Source organism: Dendrobates tinctorius, unplaced genomic scaffold (genome assembly GCF_039654945.1).
Source record: "Dendrobates tinctorius isolate UK_male_01 unplaced genomic scaffold, ASM3965494v1 ptg000067l, whole genome shotgun sequence".
Lineage (NCBI taxonomy): Eukaryota > Metazoa > Chordata > Amphibia > Anura > Dendrobatidae > Dendrobates > Dendrobates tinctorius.
Window position 1 is genome coordinate 5,073,298 of NW_027361735.1, and position 14,652 is coordinate 5,087,949.

Below are 14,652 nucleotides of genomic sequence, written 5' to 3' on the forward strand. Positions count from 1 at the left end.
TGTCGATTGGGTTCAACCTTGTGATTTGAAGGCTCTGCAGCGCTTCCTAGCATTCACTAATTATTTTCACAAATTTATAAGGGGATTCTCACAGGTAGTTAAACCTTTCACAGATATGACTCAAAAGGGGCCGATATCAAGAATTGGTCAGCCGCAGCGATGGCGGCGTTTCAGTTTTTAAAAAAATGTTCCATGTCTGCTCCGGTTCTTATTCAACCGGACCCATCTGAACAATTTATTGTTGAGGTGGACACCTCAAAGGTGGGGGTGGGGGCGGTGTTGTCCCAAGGACCTGCCACTTTGACTAATTTGAGACCCTGTGCCTTTTTCCCTAAGAAATTCTCCCCTGCGGAGAGAAACTATGATGTTGGGAATCAAGAACTTCAGGCCGTGAAGTTGGCCTTTGAAGAATGGAGGCATTTTTTGGAGGGGGCTGTCCATCCTATTACCGTGGTTATGGACCACAAGAACCTAGATTACATTGAGTCAGCTAAAAGGTTGACTCCTAGACAGGCTAGATGGTTACTTTTTTTTCCCGATTCCAGTTCTCCATCACTTTTCGGCCAGGATCCAAAAATGTCAGAGCTGATGCCTTGTCACGCAGTCTGGATCCGGTGTCTCCCCCCGAACCTCCATGCTCCATTCTTCAGCCTGGGGTGGTGGTGGCAGGTATTTCTTATGTGTTGGAGTGGGAGATTCGGGAAGCTCAGTCTCTTGCTAAGAGCCGGTGGATAAACTTTTTGTACCAGTTCAATTTCGTCTCAGGGTCCTTCGGGAGTTCCACGACTCAGTTCTGGGTAGACATCCAGGGATCTCGGCTACTCGGAAGGCCATCGCTAGGATATTCTGGTGGTCTTCTTTAGCCTCTGATGTTGGGGAATTTGTGTCTGCTTGTGGTGTATGTGCCCATGCGAAAAACCCCCATAACCGGCCGGCGAATTGGTGCCACTGCCAATTCCTGATAGACCATGGACCCATTTGTCCATGGATTTCATCACCAATCTTCCCCCTGCCAAGGGTAATACCATCATTTGGGTAGTGGTGGACAAGTTTAGTAAGCAGGCAAATTTTGTACCCTTGGTGGCTTTACCTAATACGGAAACATTGTCCAGATTGTTTGTTGAGCATGTGGTACGGTTGCATGGGGTACCCTTGAATGTGGTGTGTGATAGAGGAGTACAATTTGTTTCCGGATTTTGGAGGGCATTTTGTAAGAGGTTGGGTATTGGTCTGTCTTTTTCATCCGCTTATCATCCAGAGACTAATAGGCAGACTGAGTGGACCAATCAGTCTCTGGACCAAATTCTGCGTTGCCTGAACTCAGCCCGACAGGATGATTGGTGTACTGCATTACCTTTGGCCGAGTTTGCGTTTAACAGTCTACGGGTACATCCCCCTTTTTCTGCAACTATGGGTTTCATCCATATTTTGGAGAGTTCTCCCGTTTGGACTCTGGGTGTCCTGGAGTGGATGAGACTATCCAGCGGTTGGAGGAGGTATGGCGGGAGGTCCAAAGTAACATTACAAAGGCTCAGACTAAATATAAGTTTTTTGCAGACAAAAAAACGTTCCGTGGGGCCGGTGTTCCAGGTTGGGGATAAGGTATGGTTGTCTACCAAGAACATAAGGCTCAAGGTCCCCTCTGCAAAGCTTGGACCTAAATTTATTGGTCCCTATGAAATTACCGAAGCGGTTAACCCGGTGGCTTTTCGGTTGCATCTCCCGCTGTCTCTACGGATCCCCAACGTTTTCCATAGAGCCCTTTTGAAACCTGTGGGGTCCTGTGGGGAGGGATCATTGTCTTCCCCGCCACCGGTTTTGGTAGACATGCAGTCTGAGTACGAGGTGGAGCGAATTATTGACTCTAGGTTGGTCCGTCACGCTCTTCAATATCTTGTGCATTGGAAAGGCTACGGTCCTGAGGACCGGTCATGGATTCCTGCCTGATCGGTTCATGCGGATCGGTTGGTCTGGGCCTTTCATGCCAGGTATCCTGAGAGACCCGGGGGTCCAGTGGCCCCCCCGTTGAGAGGGGGGTACAGTCATGATCCAGGAAGGGGTTTTGTCTTTGGTCCGTCCTGGTCAGACACGGGTTAATTGTTTCTGCCTCTCTCTGGCAGAGGGCGGCTATTTAGTGGCCACTCAAACTAGGTCCAGTGTCAGTTATACTCCTGCCCTCGGCTGAGTTAGTTGACCCCTTGCGTACATGTGCCTTGTGCCTGATAACTTGTTGTTTGTTTGGTTTTGATCCGGTTCCATCCCTGTTACGAGTTCTGCCTGTCCCTCTTGTACTGCGCTACCCTCTCTGTGTATGACTCTCTGCCTGTGATCTGACTACTCTCTGCTTGTCCCTCTGGTACCACGCCGCCCTCTCCGTGTACGACCTCTGCTTGTCTGACCTGAGTTTCCCTCTCCTTTACTACAGTATCCCTGTAGTAAGTATATTACATCATCTGCAGCAGTAGGACGCTAAGCCCCGCCCCCTGCAGTCACATGATCATAGGTCCTTGTACTCTTTACTACTTTCAGCATCGCAGGTCCTGTCTGCCTGAACTTTCCCTGCAGTATCAGACCCCGGGCCCTCCCATAGTGTGGGTAAGTCACCCTGCTCAGCCGTGGCACCTTGCCGATGCTGACAGGATCCTGACAGAAGTACTGATATTTCAGCATTTCCCACCAACCGTTGCAACCGTTGCTGCTTGGTTTATTTATGTAAAACACCCATTGAGGTAAAATTAGTAAGAATGACTGACCGATATCAGCTATCAGAGAGCAGGCCCTTGAAATGGGTCCCCACATCTCTAGCTGTGCTTGCTGGTCTGCTGTCAGTGAGTGCTGCCGGCACAGGGCGCTCACGTCATGATTCGACTCTAAGGGGTTATGTTTACAATATTTCCATCAATTCCGATGTCACAGAGATGTACAGAAATATCTCCCTGATATCTCTTAAAAAGATGACATCTAATCAGTGAAGGTCTTAGTAAGGGAACACTGTAATTGATCATCTTCTCATAAAGGGACCCTTTTAACAAAAAGAAAATGACTAAAACAGTTGACCCCTTTAACAACCCATAATCGGCACATGCAGTAATGCAATACATAAAAATATTATTATTATTTACAGGGCATACTTTTTTTTTCAGTGATGCACTTGTCTCAAAATAAAACAGTATAATGCATTTATGTCAACGGTCTCACTCTATTAATTATAGACATTCGCACAAAATAATTATAGACTCTCTAAACAAGAACTAGGAATGGGCACCATGTATTTAATTGTGGATCATGGAAATTAATCAACTGTGGAATGCATTAAATGTTAACATGGTCTTAGCCTCTCACCTACACGTTTTATTCTATTTTCTCAGTGTATTGATATTTTTACATATATTATTCCATGTTTATTGCCCATATTGAATTACATGTACATATAATGCTCATGTTAGATTTTCCTATGACCTTTTCCTACGATAAGAAACTATGACATAATAGCACATGTTCGCCAGTTAATCAGAGTGTGAGTAGGAATAATTATGACATTTTCTGTTAAGTCTTTGCTGCTTCTTTCACATTCTCTTTTCTTTAGCCTTCAAATAGTAAATTATTTATCTAACTTGGATCAATGTACCTGTGAACCCTTATTGACCATTCACTGTCAACCCCGGATACTTGATCACTATGACTCCAGGCATGATCAAAGAGGGATTTGATGGATCACTCTTTAGTTGGCCCTGGGGACCTAGAAAAGATCTGAAGATTGTTTCATAAGTCTGTTTTAGCTCACACTAAGTGTTGCATAACAGCAACCTCTCTCAAATTAGAGTAATAAAAAAATGTAAAAAAAAAATTAAATTAGTCTGCTAAAAAATGAAAAAAAAAGTTTTTTACAAAAGATTTTAAATACACCATAATCAAGATATTTGGGCGTTCAACTCACATGAAACCAGTTAAACCATTTTAATAAAACCTCAGTCACACATCTGTGTTTAAACCCTTACATGAATAAATGGTACCATTGTCATCAGTGTTTTGTGTCCATTTTTGCCATCAGTGTGTCCATTTTTGACATCAGTGTGCCATCAGTGTTTTGGATCAGTGTATCATCAGCATTTTGGATCAGTGTGTCACCAGGGTTTTGGATAAGTGTGTCATCAGAGTTTTGGATCAGTGTGTCATCAGAGTTTTGGATCAGTGTGTCATCAGAGTTTTGGATCTGTGTGTCATCAGTGTTTTGGATCTGTGTGTCATCAGTGTTTTGGATCTGTTTGTCATTAGTATTTTGGTTCAGTGTGCCATTAATGGTTTGGATGAGTGTATCATCAGCGTGTCCATTTCTACTATCAGTATCATCAGTGTTTTGCATCAGTGTTTCATCAGTCTTTTGGATCAGCATGTCATCGGTGTTTTAGATCAGTATGTCATCAGCGTGTCCATTTTTACCATCAGTGTGTCATCCGTGTGTTTTTTTTACCATCAGTGTCATCAGTGTTTTTCACTGATGGATGAAGAAATAAATTACAAATCTTCTCCTATACTTTGCAATGTTAAATATATACAATACATGGACTGTACAATGAAACCATCCGTGTGCTGTATGCGTTTTTCACAAACTCATACACTTGTATTGGCTCTTGTCATCCAAGCTGATGAAAAAATGGTCACGCCTCCATGTGGTTTGCAAGGATACACGGTCCTTAAAAAACACGAACATGTAAACAGCAGCAAAGACTATAATAGGTGCGTGTTGTATCCGTGAAAAAAAAGGGATACAACATGGACATCTGAATGAAGCCTATGACATACTTAGCTGGCATGCTGTTGCGGTGCTTTGCCCATTTATCTTCTGTTTCCTTTGGATCTGTCATGAGTAGTGTTGAGCATTCCGATACCGCAAGTATCGGGTATCGGCCGATACTTGCTGTATCGGAATTCCGATACCGACTTCCGATATTTTTTCAATATCGGAAGTCGGCATCGGAATCGGAAGTTGAAGTTCAATGTTGATTGACAGCCGAAATGACGTCATCATGATGCGCGGTGTGTGCGCATCATGATGCGCCGTCATTTCGGGCCTTCCGGGGGTCTCTGCCGGCCTGCCGGGGGGCTGTGTGGACTGCCCGGGGTCTGTACCGGCCTGCCGGGGGGCTGTGCCGGCCTGCCGGTGGTCTGTGCACCCTGTGGGGGTCTGTACCGGCCTGCCGGGGGGCTGTGCCGGCCTGCCGGTGGTCTGTTCACCCTGTGGGGGTCTGTACCGGCCTGCCGGGGGGCTGTGCCGGCCTGCCGGTGGTCTGTGCACCCTGTGGGGGTCTGTACCGGCCTGCCGGGGGGCTGTGCCGGCCTGCCGGGGGGCTGTGCTGATGTCCGGGGGTCTGTGCAAGCATCGTCCGATGGGACTATAAGTCCCATCTGGCGATGCCTGCTACCATGACAGTGATTGACACATTAGCCAATGATGGGACAGCAGTAGTCCCATCATCCGGCTAATGTGTTAAATGTTAAAAAAAAAAAAAAATACTACATACATACTACATGCATGCTACATACATACTACATGCTACATACATACTACATATATACTACATGCATGCTACATACATACTACATGCTACATACATACCACATACATACTACATACATACCACATATATACTACATACATACTACATGCTACATACATACTACATATATACTACATGCATGCTACATACATACTACATGCTACATACATACTACATACATACTGCATGCTACATACATGCTACATACATACTACATACATACTACATATATACTACATACATACTACATGCATGCTACATACATACCACATACATACTACATACATACATACTACATACATACTACATACATAACACATATATACTACATGCATGCTACATACATACTACATGCTACATACATACCACATACATACTACATACATACTACATGCATGCTACATACATACTACATGCTACATACATACTACATATATACTACATACATACATACTACATGCTACATGCTACATACATACTACATATATTGTTGTATTCCTCCGCCACTTAAAAAAAAAAAAGTCCCTAGTCTCACTTTATGCCATTGCTGTGTGGCGGAGGAATACAGTGCGGAAGGATACCTACCTACCTCGTCATTGGATTCCTGCAGCCCGTAGAGAACGGCAGCATCAGCTGATGCTGCAGTTCTCTACCCAAGATCGTCGTGGGACACACTCGTGGACTGCTTCGGATCGTGGGTGAGTATTTTTGTGGTTTGTTATGTTAATATTTATTCCGTAAAAGACAATGGCTTCGGGGAACAATGTGACAAGTATTGGTAAGTATGTTACTCTATGTTATATGTACTGTATGTCTATGTATGTATTGTATGAATGTATTGTATGTAGTATGTATGTAGTATATATGTGGTATGTATGTAGCATGTAGTATGTATGTAGTATGTATGTAGCATGCATGTAGCATGCAGTATGTATGTAGCATGCATGTAGTATATATGTAGTATGTATGTAGCATGTAGCATGTAGTATGTATGTAGTATGTATGTGGTATGTATGTAGTATGTATGTAGCATGCCTGTAGTATATATGTAGTATGTATGTAGCATGTAGTACGTATGTAGCATTCATGTAGTATATATGTAGTATGTATGTAGCATGTAGTATGTATGTAGCATGCATGTAGTATGTATGTAGTATGTATGTAGTATGTATGTGGTATGTATGTAGCATGTAGTATGTATGTAGCATGCATGTAGTATATATGTGTTATGTATGTAGCATGTAGCATGCATGTAGTATGTATGTAGTATATATGTGGTATGTATGTAGCATGTATGTAGCATGCAGTATGTATGTAGCATGCATGTAGTATATATGTGTTATGTATGTAGCATGTAGCATGCATGTAGCATGCATGTAGTATGTATGTAGTATGTATGTAGTATGTATGTGGTATGTATGTAGCATGTAGCATGCATGTAGTATGTATGTAGTATATATGTGGTATGTATGTAGCATGTATGTAGCATGCAGTATGTATGTAGCATGCATGTAGTATATATGTAGTATGTATGTAGCATATATGTAGTATGTATGTAGCATGTAGTATGTATGTAGCATGCAGTATGTATGTAGCATGCATGTAGTATATATGTAGCATATATGTAGTATGTATGTAGCATGTAGTATATATGTAGTATGCATGTTGCATGCATGTAGTATATATGTAGTATGTATGTTGCATGTAGTATATATGTAGTATGCATGTTGCATGCATGTAGTATATATGTAGTATGTATGTTGCATGTAGTATATATGTAGTATGCATGTTGCATGCATGTAGTATATATGTAGTATGTATGTTGCATGTAGTATATATGTAGTATGAATGTAGCATGTATGTAGTATGCATGTTGTATGTATGTAGCATGTATGTAGCATGTAATTTTTTTTTATTTTTTTTTTTACATTCAACACATTAGCCGGATGATGGGACTACTACTGTCCCATCATTGGCTAATGTGTCAATCACTGTCATGGTAGCAGGCATCGCCTGATGGGACTTGTAGTCCCATCGGACGATGCCTGCACAGACCCCTGAAGCCTGCACAGACCACCGGCAGGCCGGCACAGCCCCCCGGCAGGCCGGCACAGCCCCCCGGAGCCTGCACAGCCCCCCGGCAGGCCGGCACAGCCCCCCGGCAGGCCTGCACAGACCACCGGAGCCTGCACAGACCACCGGCAGGCCGGCACAGCCCCCCGGCAGGCCGGCACAGACCACCGGAGCCTGCACATACCCCCTGGCAGGCCGGCACAGCCCCCCGAAAGGCCCGTACAGACCCCAGAGAGGCTGTACAAGGCAAAAAAAGGGTTTTTCTTATTCCGATACCGGAAGTCCCATAGACTTGAATGGGACTTCCGGTATCGGAATCGGCGATACCGATACTTTTTTTTAAGATCGGCCGATCCATTCCGATCCGATACTTTGAAGTATCGGACGGTATCGCTCAACTCTAGTCATGAGTCTGGATCATCCAGAGCTCACTAAGCTTCATTTCGTCATGAGGCGACAGACACACATCATTGTCATGCATCGCCCATGTGCCCCTCTGTTTTATACACTGCTCAAAAAAATAAAGGGAACACTTATACAACAGAATATAACGCCAAGTAAATCAAACATCTGTGAAATCAAACTGTCCACTTAGGAAGCAACACTGACTGACAATCAATTTCACATGCTGTTGTGCAAATGGAGTAGACAACAGATGGAAATTGGCAATTATCAAGACACCCTCAATAAAGCAGTGGTTCTGCAGGTGGGGACCACAGACCACATCTCAGTACCAATGCTTTCTGGCTGATGTTTTGGTCACTTTTGAATGTTGGTTGTGCTTTCACACCCGTGGTAGCATGAGACAGATTCTACAACCCACACAAGTGGCTCAGGTAGTGCAGCTCAACCAGGATGGTACATCAATGCGAGCTGTGGCAAGAAGGTGTTAGGGTTGGTGGAACGCACAAAATAAAATATATAAATAAGGTGCATTCGCAACCCGGAGTCCACTGTGCAGAGATGGTATACTGCTGCTCGGTAATGACGAACACTGACTGAACACCGTTGGGGTAACCGCTGACCCGGTGTGTACAGGAGTGAACTCTGTTACTGCACAGAGCCGCAGAACGCAAGTGCCGGAGCCTGTTAACCTCACAGGGCTTGGTAAGGTGAACACAAATTAAGAGACACAGGACTCTGCCCCAAGGACACAGGGTTAGAGTTCCTCGAGTCCCACTAGCGTTCGACACCGCAACTGCGATGCCTGAACTAAATAATATAATCACACCACGTGCGCACTGCACCAGTTCAGCGGATGCCACCAACCACCCAGAGCAGGGAGGTAAGCTCTTGACTTGCGCACGGCACCGCTGCGAGGAAGGCTGCTGCACATGCGGTCCAGTGGTGCCTTGTGCTGACTGGCATTACCTGGTGCTAATGCTCGTGTGGAGAGCGGGATGCTCTGTGACATATATATTATACCACTACTGGCGCTGACTCTATCTCCCTAAACCCTAACTCATACACAACCGAGGGTAGGGGTTTCATAATGAGTCAGTCACCAGTCTCATACATCCGTCAGCACTGGCCTGATCAAGACGCCAGGAACGACGTCTTTGCTGAGCAGCCTACTCTGTGGCTGGGACTGAATGGAAGACCATAGAAGGCAAGGCTCGAGATTCCTAATGTGCAGAGGCAGGAATCTGACACCTAACAGAAGGTTTGCTGTGTCTGTCAATGTAGTGTCCAGAGGCTGGAGGCACTACCAGGAAACAGGCCAGTACACCAGGAGATGTGGAGGGGGCCGTAGGAGGGCAACAACCCAGCAGCAGGACCACTACCTCCGCCCTTGTGCAAGGAGGAACAGGAGGAGCACTGTCAGAGCTCTGCAAAATGACCTCCAGCAGGCCACAAATGTGCATGTGTCTGCACAAACGGTTAGAAACCAACTCCATGAGGATGGTCTGGGGCCTGACATCCACAAATTGGGGTTGTACTCACTGCCCAACACCGTGCAGGACGCTTGGAATTTGCCACAGAACACCAGGATTGGCAAATTCGCCACTGGTGCCCTGTGCTCTTTACAGATGAAAGCAGGTTCACACTGAGCACATGTGACAGACATGACAGAGTCTGGAGATGCTGTGGAGAGCGATCTACTGCCTGCAACATCCTTAAGCATGACCGGTTTGACAGTGGGTCAGTAATGGTGTGGGGTGGCATTTCTTTGGAGGGCCACACGGTGTTGGGCTGTGAGCGGTCCTGCTGCTGGGTTGTTGCCCTCCATGTCTCCTGGTGTGCTGGCCTGTGTCGTGGTAGCGCCACCAGCCTCTGGACACTACGCTATCAGATACAGCAAACCTTCTTGCCCCAAGTCACATTGATGTGCCATCATGGATGAGCTGCACTACCTGAGCCACTTGTGTGGGTTGCAGTGTTTGTTGCATGTTACCACGAGCGTGAAAGCACAACCAACATTCAAAAGTGACCTTTTGGCCACAAAGCATTGGTACTGAGATGTGGTCTGTGGTCCCCACCTGCAGAACCACTCCTTTATTGAGTGTGTCTTGATAATTGCCAATAATATCCATCTGTTGTCTATTCCATTTGCACAACAGCATGTGAAATTGATTGTCAAACTGTGTTGCTTCCTAAGTGGACAGTTTGATTTCACAGAAGTTTGATTTACTTGGAGTTATATTCTGTTGTTTAAGTGTTCCCTTTATTTTTGAGCAGTGTACTTTAGGTGTGAAGAGAACTCAGAACTAGAGATGAGCGAATTTCATCTGTCAATGATCGCCAAACATAAATTCGGCATGAATATGTCACATTCGGATCCGTGATCGGAAACACGAGCAAAATTGCATAAAATCGGTTAAAAATCGGTATCATTCTGCAAAAGTGCGGGAAAATATTTGCGTTGCCACAAAATATTTCCCGCACTTTAGCAACGATAATGGTGGTGTATCATGAGCATTTGGAACGTGTTTTGATGAGGGGAGGGGGTTTTCAGAGCTCAGAGACGTGGCGTTCTTGTAAGCACAGCACAGCAGTTATTTTTTTTTCCTAACTTTATGTGTGCACATTGCGGCTAGCCAATCAGGGCGCAGGAAACACCCACAATGTCCTGACACAACGGCTTGTGTCATTGCCTGCTGAAATCACACGTTCCTCTGCATATCAATAGAGGACATCTTGTTTTAGTGCCATTTTGACACTGATACTGCGCAGAGAGGCTGCTCCTGACGCAGCCACTGTTTGCATCCAAATTTCAGCTATTTAGTTAGGCGGTTGTATAGCAGTCAGTGTAGATAGATAGTGTCCAGTGAGGCTGTAAAATTTACCTTCTCGAATTTTTTTGGGGGGAGGCATAACTGAGGTTCTCAGAAAAAGCCAACAGCATGAGTATAGCTTACTAAATAATATTATTTCAGCAGGTAAATGTGAAAAAGCCTACTGTATCCCCCATTTTAGCTAGTTCGATAGGTGGTTGTATATCAGTCAGATACTGTAGGTAGCTAGTGTCCAGTGTGGCTGTTAAATTTACCTTCTAGTCCTTTTTTTTTTTTTCTTTTTTAGCCTTACTGAAGTGCACAAACAAATCCAGCACGGCACGTGTTGTGCACAGCTTCTACTGTGCTCCATGCAGGAGTATAGCATTCTAATTCACATGTAGCTAGTGAAAAAATAAATTAAACAGCCAGCTGTATCCCACCTTGTAATTTAGTGCTGTGGTGAAATAAAAATGTCTGCAGACTTAAGTCACATTAAAAAAAAATTATAATTTTTACAAGTGCTAAATGTGAAACAGTCGGCTGTATCCCACGTAGTCATTTTGTGGTGGTGATATGAACTTGTCTTCAGGCCCACGGCACATTAAAAGAAAATTATAATTTGTCAGTTGCAAAAAGACAGACAACCCCCCCGGCTCACTGGGCCCTAGCGGCAGGCTAAACCAGGCCCAAGCAGCAGTTAAACACTATTGACATGCAGGCCCGGGCCCACAAGTCAACAGTTAAAAACTGCCAGCCAATCGGAGGCTGGCAGCTGACGTCAGCGCGCACGTCGCTGGCATATGGCGTCATTGTTATTCGCTGGAGAGTGCGCGCTTGAACTGCGTGGAGGGAGCTTTGCCGCAGGAGTACGGCAAGGAAAGGAGAAAATGTTTTGTTTTTTTAATTGAAAGCGGCAAGCCGGGGACAGAATGTGAGACACAGGAGTGGGCAGAATGTGAGACACAGGAGGGGCAGAATGGACACGGGGGCAGAATGTGAGACACAGGAGGGCAGGATGTGAGACACAGGAGGAGGCAGAATGTAAGACACAGGAGGAGGCAGAATGTAAGACACAGGAGGGACAGAATGGACACGGGGGCAGAATGTGAGATACGGGGGGGCAGAATGTGAGACACAGGAGGGGACAGAATGCGAGACACAGGAGGGGGCAGAATGTGAGACACAGGAGGGGGCAGAAGGTGAGACACAGGCAGGGCAGAATGTGAGACACAGGAGGGCAGAATAGACACGGGGCAGAATGTGAGACACAGGAGGGGGCAGAATGTGAGACACAGGAGGGGGCAGAATGTGAGACACAGGAGGGGGCAGAATGGACAAGGGGGCAGAATGCGAGACACAGGAGGGGGCAGAATGTGAGACACAGGAGGGGGTAGAATGTGAGACACCGGAGGGGGCAGAATGTGAGACACAGGCAGGGGCAGAAAGTGAGACACAGGAGGGGGCAGAATGCGAGACACAGGAGGGGGCAGAATGCGAGACACAGGAGGGGGCAGAATGCAAGACATAGGGGCAGGATGGGAGACATAGGGGCAGGATGGGAGACAGGGCAGGATGGGAGACACATGGTGCAGGATCATAGGGCAGGATGAATACGATGGAGACAGATGGGGCAGCAGGATCATAGGACAGATGGGGCAGGATCATGCAACAGATGGGGCAGGATCGGGAGATCATATGGGGGCAGAATGGATACTCTTGAGGGTAGTATGCGAGAACATATGGCTAGAGCCAGAAATGAGATACATGGGGCCAGGATGGGGGATATTATTACCATAGGGACTAATTAAGGAATATTATTACTGCAGTGATGTATTTATTTAATTTTTTTGAGGATACTGTTTTAAATGGGGGGAGGTCCAGTTACTGTGCAGAGCAACACTATGTCGCCTTTTTTTCTTCATCTGGTGTAGTGTAAAAGTTGGGAAAAAATTAAGTAATGTGCTCTGCAAGTGGAGCTCTAGATAACTGTGTTATTTCCTGCAGAGACGAACCCTGGCTGGAAGACGTGATGGCAGTCTGTGCTGGATGAAAGATGAAAAGAGAAGCTGAAGGACTTCACCTAGAGATGTCACTGGTGAATCAGTGTGTTACCTGTACACTGACTCTATACACTATATACAGAGCTCCTGTGTACAATGTCACCAGTGATCACTGTATTACCTGTACACAGACACTGCATACTAAGTACAGATCTCCTGTCTATAATGTCACTTATGGTGATAGTATTATTTTTTTATTAGTGATCAGTATTGTAGTATTCAGTCACCATGTGGTGGTAATATGTGGTCTGGACATGGTGTGGTGGTATTTGTCCCTTGTATGTGCTATTATTCTGTCACTGTGATGGTAATATGCGGTCTGGTCATGGTGTTGCTGTATTTCTTCCTTGTATGTGGTATTATAGGTCACCATGTGGTGGTAATATGTGATCTGGACATGGTGTGGTGGTATTTGTTCATTGTATGTGGTATTATTGGTCACCATGTAGTGGTAAGTAGTGGTAATATGGTGTCTGGTCATGGTGCGGTGGTATTTGTCCCTTTGGATGTGATATTATTTGTCATGTAAAAAATTGAAAAATAAATAAAAAATATACCTAAATTGCATTGGATATTTTAACAAATGTTTAATAGGTTAGAGTAGAGTAGGGCCCGGCCAAAAGAGTCTACCTTGATGTGGTGGCAGATAAAAAAAAATCTTTTGGCCAAAACAAGAGCTGCTGGCTATGTATGTGATCTGGTGATGGGACCTGTTAATGTGTAATTGGTGAGAAGTGGAGTTTTTCTGAGAGAGAGCGATGGGACTGTGGACAGTTCAAGGGGTGGAGGGCAGGGCTGAGGTGGAGCCTGGGCAAAGTCTCAAGGGAGCCCTGAAAATTTTGCCAGTATGGGGTCACAACATTCCTAGTGGCAGCCCAGCTCATACCACACTATCTGAGCAACATGACTGGGAAAAAGCGAGGCCGTGGTGGAAGAGGAATTAGGCTGGGTGCTCCAGGTGTACGTGGGGTAGGTGGTAATGTTGGTGAAAGCACTAGTGAAGCAACGTCATGTCCTATTCAAAGACAACTGACAACTTATGTTTCTGGACAGGCTACACCACTACCTTTCCTTGTCAGCCACACAGCGGTACGCCTTGTCGATGATGCCCAGAAAGAGCATGCACTCAAGTGGATGGCAAGTGCAGCTTCAAGTGGCCTCTCCTCCTCTTCCTCCACCTCAACATCACACCCAGTACAGTCCAGATGTGTCACCCAAATTCCACTTGCTTCCCCCCTCGTCCCTACTATCCACATGTTCAACTGACTGTACAGAACCACAGATAGGTGATTCTGAAGAGCTGTTCACACATTCTATGCCATGTTCATCAGAAGTGTACTCAAAAGCTTTACAGAGTCAAGATTAGGAAATCTGCACCGATGCCCAAAGTTTTTTTTAGCTTGGATCTAGGGCAGGAAGAAGTATGGTCCCAACAGCATCCTGACCCTCATCATCAGACGTTAACCTTTGGGGGAGGTGATCCCGATGAGGCTCAGATATCTGAGGCTCACACGGACTGTACTGTGCTGTCAGGGCAAGAAGGAGTGGAGAGTGACTCCAATGGCCAGGAATGTGATAGCACAGAGGATGATGAGGAGGTGTTAGATCCAAGTTGGTGCAAACATTGAGGCACACAGCTGAGTAGGTCATCTGAGGAGGAAGACGAGGAGTTTATGTTGCGCCGTCCGACGCAGACATGTAGTGATGCAGCCACGATGAGCGATGCATCCTCAGTCACAACTG